The sequence below is a fragment of the Eutrema salsugineum genome, unplaced genomic scaffold, assembly GCF_000478725.1.
Source record: "Eutrema salsugineum unplaced genomic scaffold, Eutsalg1_0 scaffold_2, whole genome shotgun sequence".
Taxonomy (NCBI): domain Eukaryota; kingdom Viridiplantae; phylum Streptophyta; class Magnoliopsida; order Brassicales; family Brassicaceae; genus Eutrema; species Eutrema salsugineum.
The window spans coordinates 16,173,967-16,189,715 of record NW_006256829.1 but is presented as its reverse complement, the minus strand read 5'-3'; positions in this window follow the sequence as shown (position 1 = coordinate 16,189,715).

Here is a 15,749-nt window from a genome sequence, read left to right as displayed (position 1 = left end):
TCAAAGCAATCCAACAGTTAGATCTCCAGATATGATCGATACACTGAAAGCAAATCATCACAGTCAGAAGCTCACCCGTGGCCAAAACGTCACCCGCCGGAGGTGCGAAATTTTAGACCGCGGGGAGCTCAATCTCGAGCCTCAGAAGCTCATTTTAAAGCCTAAGTCACTCCCATCATTATTCCTGCAAGCCCTAGGTGTTCCCGAAGACTCGAGACACTATATAAACCCCTTTTAAGTCATTCAGAAGGGTGTGCCGCGTTTCTCACCAAGAACCCTCAAGAGAGTCTCACCGCGAACAGGAGCCAGCAAGAGGGGCACCATCGGATCTCCTGCTTCAACCTGTTCTTCGTTTCTAACCTGTATATTTCAATTCTCTGCAATTCTAAATACTCTTGTGATGTTGAACTCAGCTAGGTCTGAGTAATTTCCCAGTTCGGTTTTTAAAGGATTTTTCAAAGGGAATTTCATGTCTTGATCTTATGCTTTATTCGATTTAGGGTTCATAATCTTCTAAGAGTTCTTCGTTCATTCTTGTTCCCTATGCTGTTTCTGTTGTTAACCGTTTAGAAATTGATCTAAGTAATTGGAGCCACGAGAGTGTTGTATCGAATTACCAGACCTAGAAGTGATCAAGCGAAATCGATATAGGAGACGAAAGCTACCTATAGAGAATCGCGAGCGTGGATGAATTATGTTTTTAATGCATGATCTTATTCGCAGCATGAGAGCGAGAGTTAATTGCTGTGTTGAGTGATTAGATGATTAGGGTGACGAGAGTTGGCTAATCTTACATGTGTCTATTCGAGTTCGGGATCCTCACTAGTTGATTTCCTTTATCGATTTGTTTGTCTTTTGATCAATTCATGAACCCCTGCGAAAACCTTTTAGACCCAGCGATTTGTTTCTATTGTTTTACAACCTTTTTTATTTCGATTTGCACTTAGATTTAGTGACACCAAAAAACAAAAACCCCCATTTGCTTGTTCTACTAGTCTTAAGTCTTGATTGATTCGTACTGAAAGCTCAAAATCTCTGTGGTTCGGCCCCTAAGTACTACAATGCACATTTGTGCAGTTGCAGATATTAAATTTAAAACATGAAGCTAGAAGTAACCTTTGATTCTCTTAGCATCAACTTTTTGGCGCCGTTGCCGGGGATTTTGATTCCTTTCGTTGTGAATCTCTGCTTAATTCGGTAGAACTTTTTCTAATTTTTATTTTTTTTTATTTTTCAGGTACTTTTTTGATGAGGGGTAAGGAGCATATCTGTGATCCTCTCGCTGAAAAGGACCATTTTCTAGATTGTGATCCATCAGATGATGAGCTTAATGACCCAATCAATGATGGCAATGAATCGATTGGAGAACCAGAGTATGCTAGGAAGGGAGAATAGTTGATTGGAGAATGTGATACACACAAACTTTTCGCAGATAGGCGAGCAATTCGACCACCTTTACCTAAGGATGGCGACTCTGAGGCTAAGGTACAATACATCAGCTATCTCAAATAAGTATTAACGGTTTTTCTACTGAACACCCAATAGATCATATTGAAAATTTTGAAGAGTTGTGTTCAACCATAATGAAAAATACCGATTACCATATATGTGTCCTTTTTCCATTCTCTCTAACTGGTAGAGCTAGCAAATGGCTTAAAACTTTGCCACCTGCGTCCTTTAAGACGTGGAAAGAGTGTAGAGAGGCTTTCCTTAGTCACTTTTACACCAGAGATCGTTCCAATCTTTTAAGGGGTAAGATCCAAAAAGTTCCAGCAGGAGGACACAGAAGACCTCTATGACGCCTGGGAAAAATTCAGAGATTACCAAAGAGATTGTCCACACTATGGTTTCTCCGAGGAGCGCCTGATGACCATCTTCTACCATGGAGTTAATGAAAAACTGAAGTTTTCTTTTGATACTTCTAGCAATGGAGACTTTTCCATTAGAACTGTAGATGAGGCTCACGCCTATATCGCTAATATAGCTGGGAGTATCAGAAATAGGAGACTTCTAACCCAATCTAGATGTCCTAAAGTTGAAGAAAAAGAATTATTTGTTAGTAAAGAATACCTAGATCAGATTAGGGAAGGCATCCAGAAGATTCTTAGTGTGATTGGTCCTATTCATTACTCTGATGAGGGAAACAATCATAGCAAGCCCTACATCGAGAAGATGAACAACTTTGAGGTGGAGAGGAACTTCCAAAATCATGAGATGATGCAAACCGCTGATGTTTACCAGATTGAAGAGGCTGAGCAAAATCAACTCCACCACGGGTGGGAAGCTTTTGGCCGCAGCCAGATGAGTTTCACCGTGGGTCAGAGCACTTCACCCGCGGCCAGCCTAGTTTTCAACCTACTTTCCAACCCTCTTTCGAGCAAAACCAATCCGATCAATCCAATCCCACAATTCCTCCTTATTATCCTTTCTCCAAGATTGAAGAACTTGAAAAAGAGGTTAATAGACTCAAAAAGACATGAGGATTCTATTAACAAGCTCTCCACACTTTTTCTTCTCCAGATTAGTGATGAATCAAAGGAGACGGATTCCTCCGTTAATGACCTTGATGAACCTTTTTTGAAAGAATAAATGAATTGGAGACCTCTGATCACTTAAAAGCAATTACCCTCAGGAGTGGTTTAGCTTACAAGGAACCAGAGTACCCAAAGGATTTCGAAGAAGGATAGAAAGGAGGAGACTCGGCTAATAAAGAAGGAAGACATTCCTCAAGAAATTTCTGAAAAAGAACCTATATCGCCTCCTCTTACTTGAGTCTACAAGCCCAAACCACCATACCCACGAGCTTTAAAAGGACCAAAGAAGTTGAAAGAAAGGGCTAAGCTAAAAGAGATAATCGAACAGTTAAATGTGAGAATACCTTTCATTAAAGCTTGTGCAATGATACCTGCTCTTAGGAAATACATGAAGGGCATCATTGTCCCTGCTGAAGGTCCTACTGATGGAGGCCAGAATCAGGCGAGAGTTGAGGAGTTCGGATCAAATGAGGATATGATCAATGTTGACCAAGCAGCTGCTTCAAAGACCGATTGAATCGGTCTTCAATATATTTTTCTTTTCTTTTAATTTCAAACTTATATACTTCAAATGGATCTGTTGAATTCGACACTCTTTTCTCTGTCCTCGGTGGGTTTTTATGTTAAATATTTGGCCCTCGGTGGGTTTTTATCATTTATTTTAGTTTATATATGCATTCTCAATAATTTGTTTAAAAATTATGCTAAGTGTCAGGACGGACTCAAATAATCTAAGATAAGTGATTTAGTTCGGTCTGAACTTATCCATCTTTATAGCAAGTTACGTTAACTCGGCTTATGTTTACGAATATTGAGAACTCGGCTATGGTGTGAATCTGAGGAGTTCGACTTTTGGTGCGAGCGTTAGGAGCTCGGCCTGGGGGACCCAAGTGAGTTTTATCATACTGGAAGGACGAGTAATCGAATTCTTGTAAATGCATGATATGAACTCAAAGTCTCCTAAGTCGAATCTAAGTGTGCGAGATGGGCTCGGCTTATCGTTCTTGGTGACTTAGGAATTGTATTGCGAGACTGGCCCCGGTTTAATGATGTGGAGTTTACCACGGCACCGTGTGGGTGTTAGCGAGACGGATCTTGGCTTTTTGAGTTTGTATTCATGTGGAACGCTATCGAACAACTGGCCAGAAAGTCGATGTGATAAAATTTATGTTCGTTATTTCATAAGTACGAACTCAGACGTCTCAAGATTTTGACTTAATAAAAATTTATTTATGTTATAGCTGGACTCGGTGACGAACTGTCTATGTATCCTAAAAAGGGATCAAGCCATTCATAATTCTAAGTACAGAGGATGATCTCTCCGAGTTTAGTAGTTCGGAGGCTTTTTTTTATTTAGATCAGAATCATCGATCTAGTAATAGTAATGTTTGAGATGCATAGAGTTCCAGGATCTTGGAATCAGGGTTCCATCCATCTTTATTAGTTGGTAGACTCCCGGCTTGACGACCCTCATAACTTTCGAAGGTCCTTCCCAGTTTGCACAGAGTTTTCCAGCATTCTTTTCTTTGGTGTTTTGGTAGACTTTGCGAAGGACGATGTCACCATTTTTGAAGTGACGGCCCTTAACCTTTTTATTGTAGTAAGCATTTTTGAAGTTGCCACCTGTTGGTAGTTTTGTATCCGAAAGAATGTCCGTTCGTGTTTCTCTTCGACTAAGTTAATCGTGGGTAGCATCATGTCTTTGTTGATGTCCAGCTGTTGAGTAAGCATGGTTCGGCGAATACTGGGAACGTTCAGTTCAGCAGGGCACATCCGTTCCATACGCGAGAAAGAAAGGTGATTGCCCGGTTGATCGTCGAGGTATAGTTTGGTGGGACCAGAGAACGCCGTCGAGTTCGTCTGCCCACGTTCCCTTTGCCGTGTTGAGCCGCTTTTTGAGGCCGTCGATGATTGTCTTGTTGGTTGCTTCAGCTTGCCCGTTTCCTTGTGGGTACCTCAGAGTGGAAAAGCTCAGATGAATCTTCCATTTAGCGCAGAAGTCAGTGAAAATGATGAAAGTGAATTGAGTGTCGTTGTCCGTGATGATCTCATATGGTTCTCCGTGTTGACAGATAATGATCTTCCAGATGAATTTCTTGACATCGATGGCATGGATTTTAGGGTCGGCCTCAGCTTCGACCCAATTGGTGAAGTAATCGGTAACGACGAGCATATATTGCTTCTGGCTGGTTGATCCACGGGAGGATCCTATAATGTCCATTGCCCATCATATGAAGGGATATGGTGCCGTATAAGTCATTAGGAGTTCCGTAGGAAGGTTGATCATCGGACTTTGATGTTGGCACATCTCGCAGCGTGCAGCGTATTTCTCGCAGTCTGAGAACATCGTAGACCAATAGTAGCCGACTTATTTATTTCGAATGCCAAGGAGCGAGCTCCAGAGTGATTCTCTCCTTCGCCTCCGTGTACCTTTTACATGACTTCCATGATGTCGTTTTCGTGGACGCAGGTTAAGAGCGCGGTGGATGCATCCCATCAAAGAAAAGTTCCTTTGATGACGACGTATTGATGTGTGCTGTCGTGTGTGTCGAGGGTGTTCAAGTTTTACCCTAAATGAAATCAATAGCCGCAAGTGCACAGCTGATCCATTGTAGTACTTAGGGATCGAATCCACAGGGAAGGAGGATCTTTTCCTGCAAAATGCCTTTGAAATAAGTATTAAGTAAGGAAGTCTAGAACCAAACGGTTTTGTGGTGGTTTGGTAGTGTGTTTAAAATGTAAAAACGAAATCTTAAAAGCAAATACGGGAATTAAATGACCTAATAACTAAACTTAACGAAAATGAATAAAAATGTGAAAAACAGATATTCTAATTACTTAAATGAAAATCTACTAAAAAGGAAAGATAATATTGAACTAAAGCTTGAAATAAAAACGGTGTAAATCAATAGGAAAGAAGGCATTGGGCTTCAGGGAAGTTTTCTCAGGGTACGAACGATTCAAAACATTGCTAGAGAGTAAATTTGATAAGATCTTAGCTTAAACTTTTTGAACTGGAGTCACGGACGTATGAATACGCCACTGTCGTGATCATAGACAACTATCTCTCTTAACCCTGACCAGTAGGTTTCCACTCTGGCCCTGGAAGAGAAGAGATGCATTATGTTTAAGACTCGTCCTCATTTACAAATCGCCCATAGGTAGGTTTCCACTCCTATGGTTGTTTTGCTCTCCCAAACTAGATCTGATACCTGATGAACACTTTCGTGTCACCAAGCATCTGGATCAGGTTGTAGTTCATGACGCTACTCTCATGCAGTAAAAACGAATTCAGAAGAAAAATTTTTAAGATTCGGCTCAAAAGCTCATGGAATCCTCATCGAACATATAAATCCCCATCAAAAATCCCTTAATCCCAACAATAAAACTACTCAGACATGATGAACAAAATCAAAGACATAGTATTAATAAGTAGAATAGAAACCGAAATTCAAAAAGAAAGAACAAGGGTTCAAGAGACAGATCTCTCTCTCCCTAAAACCTAAAACTTAAAAGTATTCTAAAACAATAAGAAAAATAGCATATCCTCCTCGATTAGGGTTCCTAAGACATGTATTTATAGTGCTCAAGACCTCTCTGGACGTCACTTAGGGTTTCTCCAAATGAAGGAATCATTGTGGGCTTCAGAAATGGGCTTTTGGGCTCGGTGTTGGCTTGCCGCGTTCGGGAGTGCTGTGACCACGGGGAATGAGTGGTTTGCCGCGGTCGGGATGCTTCTGACCGCGAGAAATGGCTTGTTGGCCGCGGGTGGAGTTGCTTGCCGGCTGGTTTACGGGACATCTTGCTCTTCGCGTATCTTTTGATTGAACCGTTGGATTGCTAAGCTGTAAAGTGTGCTGGAAAGCTGATACTTCCATCTTTAAGGTCTCCAAAATTGAGCTGGATCAGACGGTGAGAAGGCCTTCAATCAGGGGTGAACTTCTGACGGTTTGACTCTGAGCTGAAATCTGGTTTTCTATCCATTTTGTTAAGCTTTTCCCTAAGTTACCTGAAAAGAATCTTGGAACTACAAATACTAGAAAAACGTGATAAAAGTACTTGAAAGAAATTAAAAACATAGAAAAAGTATTTCAAAACGATCCATAAAAGTGGTCAAAATACGGTGTTATCAACTCCCCCAGACTTAAACATTTGTTTGTCCTCAAACAAAGCAAAATCCTAAACTGGTTAAGTAAAAACAAAAATAGGGAATGCACAAATCTCATAGACATGAACTCCTAAACTAGGACCAAATATAGTGCATCAATCCACAACTTAGTCTAGAAAATTCTCACCAATGCACAAGAGATACTAGTCCACTTTTCCGTCATGCAAAACTTAAACAATTTAAATCTTGATTCCAGTCAACTAGCTCTCTACATTCATTAAGTTCAATAGTGAGTTCTCATTAAAGACATCATCCAGGGTATACGGTGTTTGGCATTAAAGGGCTATTTAAGTGGTGAAGTTAAAGTGTTTCGGGTTACCTGAAGATCTGGAAGATGCAAGATAATATGCAAAACCGCAAGAGAGATAATGACCTGTTGATGACCACAATTTTCAGTTACTTCTTCTTGCCAATTGTTGTTGCATAATCCTTCCTCCTTTGTTGTAAACAGTTGTTCCCCCAGACTTAGATTCTTTCCGGGAATCAGAAAACAATCTCCAAAACTCCATAAAATCAAACTCCAGTTGTCTTGGGACTTAAAATTCGACCTCTCTAGACTTTCTAAGGCTTTTATTTCCTTTCTTTTCTTATTTTCGGATTTTTTTTTTTTTTTTGAAAAGGAAATGCCTTTTAAAGAGAGAGAGACTAGAGGACGAGATTGTACCAAAATTTGAGATTTTTCTAAGGCAAACTGAGCTTCCTCTTGTGTTGAATCCTTCCGGGAAGTTTTCCGGCAAATCGCAGGTGTCTGTCCTTGGTGACTGAAAACTGCGTCGTTCCTCTTTCTCTCCAACGTTTTTGCACTTATCTGCATATAAGACAAATAGAAAACAAGAGTGCATGTGGTTTGAAAAAGGATTGATTAAGGTGGGGAACTAGCTAAAGATGAACTAGCCATTCAGGATCAACTGAGAGTGGTAAAAGGATAAAGGAGTCCTGAATGTATGATTCGTTTCCCTGGTCTAATGCTTCAATGAGAAAGTTAAGTCCAAATTAAGTCCAAATAAAACAGAGCTAGTGTATTCCTTCATCTAAATCGAAATCATTCAAATTTCTCTGGGGTACTTCGTTTCAAATGTGCTTAGCTACCGCCTAGTTTAGTCATAAATCATGAATGAGCATGTCACTAGGAACAGTCTAAAAGCACACAGTCAACTATCATTGATTCATGTTCACCATTCCCTTTTAAAACGTATTTTGTTTTGAAAACCGATTTTGAAAAACTTTAAGGAAAATGCAAAAAGTGTAGATGATGCAAGACTCATGAAAGAAAAGTTGTTAGAAAGGGATGAAATCCTCCCCTAGATTTAAATCATACTGTCCTCAGTGTGAAACAAGTCGAGATTGGATGAGAAAAATGCATAGATAATCGAATTGGTAAGGACAAGGAGAACTTACCTGGATCCGGGATGCTGGTGGAGATGAGCCGGATTCATTCGAAGAGGTTTGGGAAGGTGATTAGGTGGTGATGAAGGAGGTGGACTGGGGATTGGTGAGGTGAAATGGGGTGAAGTGGGTGGTTTGGGATCGGGTTTGAATGTCAACGACCAAGTGCCGCGGTCAGGGGTCGCGCGACCGCGGCAACCAAGTGCTTGGCCGCGGTTAGAATCACGCGACCGTGGTCGAACATGTGTTTCCCGCGGTCCAAACACCTGCGACCGCGGGGGCTTATTTCGCGGCCTCTTCCTGGTTCTTCTTGGTTCCTGCTGGGCCGAGCAGTCAGGTACCATCCTTCTTTTTGGTTTTTTCGGGTTTTTTGATTTTTTTTGGCTTTTTTGTTTTATGAGAAACACCTGAAACTAAGAAAAAGAAAAAGATCAAAAGAAAAAGAAAGAAAAATTCTAAAGAAAACAATACCTAAATAGGTTGCCTCCCATTAAGCACTTTTGTTTTAAGTCGTTTAGCTCGAGTTTTGGTGTTGGACGTGACTTATTCCAATGAAGAAGACCTTGTCCTGAGACAAGTCTTTTTCGACATCTCCTTGCTTTGCTTATAAGGTTCTTCGTCACTCCAAAGTTCTTCTTCAAACTCTTCTGCTGCAGAACGTTTTCCTGCTTTGCTGTTGTATGGGACAGCTTCTGTGAAGACATCTTTGTCGATATTAACAAATGAAATCCTCCGGTTTGGCCAGTCCATTATAGCTCCGGAAGTTGCTAGAAAAGACCATCCGAGAATCACTGGATATGTTGCATCTCTCGTCTCGACAATGTAGAAGTCGACAGGCACTATGCAATCTCCTATTCTCAAAGGAATTTCATGAGCTATTCCTTGAGGTGTTGCGTTGGAATCATCAGCTAGACTAATCTTTGCTCTAGTCCTGCGCAGGTGTTTAATACCAAGTCTCAAAGCAATTGCCTTGGACATCATGTTAAGACAAGCTCCAGAATCACATAGCACGTTTTTAAACATTTCTCCTCTAATAGAACAAGAAATAAGAAATTGACCTGTAGTCTTGACCTGATGGAGAATTCGGACTTGCCTTTCTCTGTAGGTGTTGGCTGGTGTCTCGAACGCAGAATATGATTCACAAAAGAAAGCTTCAGCGTCATATTCAATGATTGAATCGATGTATGGCATCTTTATCTCGCTGCATGTCTGGTCTTCTTAGATTGAAGAGTCAGCTGAATCTTCAACACATTCCTTTGCCATCATACAAGGTAATGATTCCTGCCAATCTGGTTCTTCATCTGAAACTTGGTTTTCTTCTTCCTGAGTTGCTTTTTTTGGTGCTGGAGGCTGAAGTTGGGACATAAGGTGTATTATTTTCCTCTCAAAACCCGGAGAAGCATCTGAGCGACCAACTCCCGCGGTCAGAGGAGTCGCGACCGCAGGAAACAAGGCTTTGGCCGCAGTCGGAACACTCGGACCCGCGGCTCCGGATGAAATCTGCTCATAGTCCGTCTCTTCTTTCTTGTACTTGATACGGACCTCTCCTGCTTCTTTAATGGGTAGACTAGCATCAAATGAACTCATACCAGGGCGTTGTTGTGCATCTTCATCAGGATCTTTGGGAGATTTCTTAGAAAATCTCTCAATTTGCTCAATGTTGGGCATCTGCTCCATTCTTGCATCAATCTCCCGTGCTTTGAGCTCAAGTTTGTTTAGCCTGTGCTCGATCTCTTGCAACTCTTCGTCTGTCTTCTCTCTATACCAAGAGGCGGATTCTCTGACTTCTTTAATCTCCTGTTTTGATTCGACAATATCACTTGAGTTTTGTATGATGTCATACCCTTGTCTTGTCTGCTCTGTTGCGACTTGGTGGATCATCCCAGCTAGTGTTTGTGAGTCCTTGTGGGTTTGCTCTTCCAAAACTCGAACATGATTGGCCATCTTATCGAATTTTTTGTTGAACTCTTCAGAGATTGAATCAATTTTCTTGAGCAGGGTGTTTTCGATGAGAATCTTCTGATCAGGGAACTGGTTTATCATCCCTTCGAGGCGTCCCAAACGTCTGCTGATCCTCAAGTTGTCCTCTTGCTGACTAGGGTTCTGCAGTGGAGGATTATAGGCGTGTGGCTCGAAGTAGGTTGGAGGAGGACCATAAGGATCTTCCCAGCGTCGAACAGTCTCTCTGCGCCGGTGGTAAGGGTGGTTTGGCTGGCTGTATCGATCCATGTAGCTAAGATTTCGGGCTTGGTGTTCTTCTCTGCGTCTGGTGGCTTGAGGAGTGTTATAGAAACCTTCTTAATAGTGTGTATTTCGATTTATAGGATCCATATCTTCTGAAATGGAAACAAAATAACCGAAAAATGGAAAATTGCAGAAAAGGGGGTTCTAGAGTCGATTTACCAACTTTTCTCGGGGTTTTGCAGAAAAGAAAACGCGTGCCTTCCCCGGCAACGGCGCCAAAAACATGATGTCTGCTGTCGTGTGTGTCGAGGGTGTTCAAGTTTTACCCTAAATGAAATCAATAGCCGCAAGTGCACAGCTGATCGATTGTAGTACTTAGGGATCAAATCCACAGGGAAGGAGGATCTTTTCCTGCAAAAAGCCTTTGAAATAAGTATTAAGTAAGGAAGTCTAGAACCAAACGGTTTTGTGGGGGTTTGGTAGTGTGTTTAAAATGTAAAAACGAAATCTTAAAAGAAAATACGGGAATTAAATGACCTAATAACTAAACTTAACGAAAATGAATAAAAATGAGAAAAATGGATATTCTAATTGCTTAAATGAAAATCTACTAAAAAGGAAAGATAATATTGAACTAAAGCTTGAAATAAAAACGGTGTAAATCAATATGAAAGAAGGCCTTGGGCTTCAGGGAAGTTTTCTCAGGGGTACGAACGATTCAAAACATTGCTAGAGAGTAAATTTGATAAGATCTTAGCTTAAACTTTTTGAACTGGAGTCACGGACGTATGAATACGCCACTGTCGTGATCATAGACAACTATCTCTCTCAACCCTGACCAGTAGGTTTCCACTCTGGCCCTGGAAGAGAAGAGATGCATTATATTTAAATCTCGTCCTCATTCACAAATCGCCCATAGGTAGGTTTCCACTCCTATGGTTGTTTTGCTCTCCCAAACTAGATCTGATACCTGATGAACACTTTCGTGTCACCAAGCATCTGGATCAGATTGTAGTTCATGATGCTACTCTCATGCAGTAAAAACGAATTCAGAAGAAAAAGTTCTAAGATTCGGCTCAAAAGCTCATGGAATCCTCATCGAACATATAAATCCCCATCAAAAATCCCTTAATCCCAACAATAAAACTACTCAGACATGATGAACGAAATCAAAGACATAGTATTAATAAGTAGAATAGAAACCGAAATTCAAAAAGAAAGAACAAGGGTTCAAGAGACAGATCTCTCTCTCCCTAAAACCTAAAACTTAAAAGTATTCTAAAACAATAAGAAAAATAGCATATCATCCTCGATTAGGGTTCCTAAGACATGTATTTATAGTGCTCAAGACCTCTCTGGACGTCACTTAGGGTTTCTCCAAATGAGGGAATCATTGTGGGCTTCAGAAATGGGCTTTTGGGCTCGGAGTTGGCTTGCCTCGGTCGGGAGTGCTGTGACCACGGGGAATGAGTGGTTTGCCGCGGTCGGGATGCTTCTGACCGCGGGAAATGGCCTGTTGGCCGTGGGTGGAGTTACTTGCCAGCTTGTTTACGAGAGATCTTGCTCTTCGCGTATCTTTTGATGAACCGTTGGATTGCCAAGCTGTAAAGTGTGCTGGAAAGCTGATACTTCCATCTTTAAGGTCTCCAAATTTGAGCTGGATCAGACGGTGAGAAGGCCTTCAATCAGGGGTGAACTTTTGACGGTTTGACTCTGAGCTGAAATCTGGTTTTCTATCCATTTTGTTAAGATTTTCCCTAAGTTACCTGAAAAGAGTCTTGGAACTACAAATACTAGAAAAACGTGATAAAAGTACTTAAAAGCAATTAAAAACATAGAAAAAGTATTTCAAAACGATCCATAAAAGTGGTCAAAATACGGTGTTATCACGTATCGAGTTGCTCGAGCTTTAAGTCTCCGAGATGTCCATTTGTCCGGAGGAACCGTGTTATCGCTGATGTAACCAATGATTTCCAAGGTCCAGTCTTCGGGCTTGTCTTTGCCTTCAGCCTCGATGTCAATTGGAACGTGTTGTCCTTCAAACTCATCATCAGGATTGGACTCGGTGACGCTAGGTGTGTCGGGTTCAACATTGAGTTTGGCGACGGGCTCTGCGGTTTTTTTCTTCCTTGTTAGGGGTGATTCTAAGTTTGGGTGTGCGTCGTCGTGTGATGATGTTGCAGACGGGCGCCGGGTCGATGCTGGGTCGGTCGATTACCTCGACTGGGATCGTTCGTCAAAGATCAAGATCCACATTAGATGCTAGAACAGATAAGGCATCGGCTGAGGCGTTCTCATCGCGTGGTATCTTCGTGAGCTCGAAGGTTGAAAAATCTGAAGCAAGGTCTTTGAGGATCTTCAGATCCGCATCCATGCGATCGTTCTTTGCTTCATATTCTCCGTGAAACTGGTTTGCTACGAGCTGAGAGTCGCAGTATGCATGAACATGTTGAGCACCGATTCCTTTGGCGAGTCGTAATCCAGCGATAAGTGTTTCATACTCGGCTTCATTGTTTGACGCCGAGAATCCAAGGAAGAACGATTGCTCGAAGATCTCGCTATCGGGAGATTTGAGACGAATACCAACGCCAGATCCTTTGTGAGAAGAGGAGCCATCGGCATGAAGGATCCATGGTTGCACGACTGGATTGGCATCGACGAGCTCCAGAGGGAGTTCGATCAGGAAATCTGCTAAGACTTGGAATTTTGTCGCGGTCCTGTTTCTTTACTAGATGTCGTATTCGCTGAGTTCGATAGCCCACTTGGCGAGCCGACCTGAGTGACTTGGGCTGTGGTGGAAAGTGTGAAATGGGTGATCGATCAGAACGACGATAGCATGTGATTGGAAGTAAGGGTGCAGTTTTCGTGCAGAGATGATAACAGGAAAGGTGAACTTCTCTAGAGTTGGGTATCAGTATTCTGAACCATTGAGGGACTTGATGATGAAGAAGATTGGTTTCTGCTCGCCTCTGTCCTCCCGAACGAATACGCTACTGACTGCATACTCTGAGATTGCGATGTAAATGTAAAGTGTTTCTCCGGTCTCAGGTTGGACAGAACTAGAGGAGTAGACAGGTACTTCTTGAGTTAGGTGAAAGCTTCTTCGCATATGTCGTTCCATTCTAAGTGCTTGTTTCCTCGGAAGAGTCGATAGAATGGTAAGCATTTGTCCATGGATCGGGATATGAACCGGTTGAGTGCCGCTATTCATCTTGTTAACCGTTGGACTTCTTTTTTGGTCGTAGGAGAAGGGAGTTCGAGGATTGATGCGATCTGTTTTGGAATAGCCTCGATACCTCGTTGAGTGACAATGTACCCGAAGAATTCGCCCGACGTTACACTGAAGGTGCACTTGGTGGGGTTTAACTTCATGTTGTACTGATCAAGTATATCCAAGCAGGTGCGGAGATGGCCGACGTGGTCAGTGGCGACGAGTTATTTGACGAGCATATCGTCTATGTAGACTTTCATGGTTCGACCGAGTTTACTTTCGAACATCCGGTTGACGAGGCGTTGGTATGTCGCAACAGTATTCTTCAAGACGAAGGACATGACCTTGTATCAGTAAATGCCGCGGTCAGTCATGAATGACGTCTTCTCCCAATCTTGGGGGTGCATGAGGATCTGGTTGTATCCGGAGAACGCATCCATGAAGGAAAGGAGTTCTTTCCCGGCAGTTGCTTCAGCGAGTCGATCAATGTGGGGTAAAGAAAAACTGTCTTTGGGACAGGCTTTGTTGAGGTCAGTGAAGTCAACACAGATTCTCTCCTTGCCATTTTCTTCTTAACGACCACCGGATTTTCCAGCCAATCGGGATATTTGACCTTGGTAATTGACCCTGCCATGAGTAAACGTTCGATTTTGTCGATGACGGCCTCTGCCTTTTCTGGTCTGAGTTTCCAGCTTTTCTGTTTCATCAGTTTGTAAGTTGGGTCAATGTTGAGCTCGTGACGGACGATCTGTGGGTCGATTCCAGGCATATCTTCGACCGACCATGCAGAGGTGGAAGAGTGCTGCTTCAAGAAGTGAGCGAGGCTTTCCCGGATCTTTGGGTCAAGCTCAGCGCAGATACCGACCTGGCGTTCTGGTCGTAGCTCGTCGATACAGACTTGAGTGATGATCTCCTGTTTAGGTTATAACTTCTGAATGATGAGATCGGTTGTTGTACCGTGTGAGCTGATAATGCAAGCTTGATTAGCCGATCGGAGTTTGAATTTGTTGATTTAGCATGACTGAGCAATGGCTTGGTTACCTCTGAGGGTGTATATGCCGTCGGGGGTTGGAAACTTGAGGCACTAGTGATAGGTTGAGGCTACGACTTTCATCGTGTGGACCAAGGCGTTCCCAGGATAGCATTATAGATTGCTGGTTTGTCAAGGATGAGGAATTGGATGATCTTCGCGACGCCGACGAGGTAGATTGGGATTTTCACTGTGTCGATCGTCATGCAACGTTCGCGGTCAAACCCGATGAGTGTTTCGATGAAAGGTTTGATTTTATCGGCTGAGATGTCGAGCTAGTCGAGTCCATCTTTGAAGATTATGTTGACCGAGCTATCGGTATCAATAAGTATTCGGCTAACTTCGACATCGTCCAGAAGGAGTTCGACGACTAAAGTGTCGTTATGCGGCTTGTGTATTCCGATTGTGTCAGCTTCAGTAAATACCAAGGGCGTTCCTTTCGGGGTATCGTTCAGAAATTTAGGCGCAGTGGCAGCCTGCTGGCTGTACTCCTTGAGCGTCCTAACTGAGTAACTGCAAGCTTTGATGGCTCCCATGATCATGTTAACGCGATTTCTGGCTTTGGGGGCATGGTTCTCCGGTGCCGGTTTGTCGCGGTTGCGTTTTTGTTTCTCGGGTTGGATGGGTGGATTTGGTAACATTGGTGGAGGAGGTGGTAATGCCGGGAGGTCTTTTGCTGTGGCTTGGCCAACGGGCTGTGTATTATTAGATCGAGGTGACCTGCTTCTCTGTGCATTTGAGCAACGGATATCGTCGAGTGAGATCTGCCATTTCTGGTACTGCGCGAGCAAGTATTTTCGTAAGTGTTTGCAGTCTTCGGTGTTGTGTCCTTTGCGGTTGTGGAATTCTCAGAACAATGTCTCGTCTTGGTCCTCGTTATTATGAATCCATTTGTTGCTCCATTACTTGTTAGGCTGTTGGATGGCATTGATGTAGAACCTCTTACAATTCTAGTATGCTCTGCCATAACCTGATTGGAGTTCGTAAGTGTCAGCTTTAGGTCGTTTGGGATGTTTAGCTGTGTATCTTTAGTCATGAGCTGCTTCCTCCTCCTCTTCTGCTATGTAAGTATTAGCTCAGTGCAATGCGTCCTCGAGGGTTTGGGTGGGTTATGTTTTATTGCGCTTCGGAAACTCGTTTTTATCCAAGCTCCCTTCTGCAAACATAGGAGGGCGGCTTCATCGCTTATCGTACAATGGGCGACCATGTTTTAATGTGGTGGATAAAGTCGCGGGG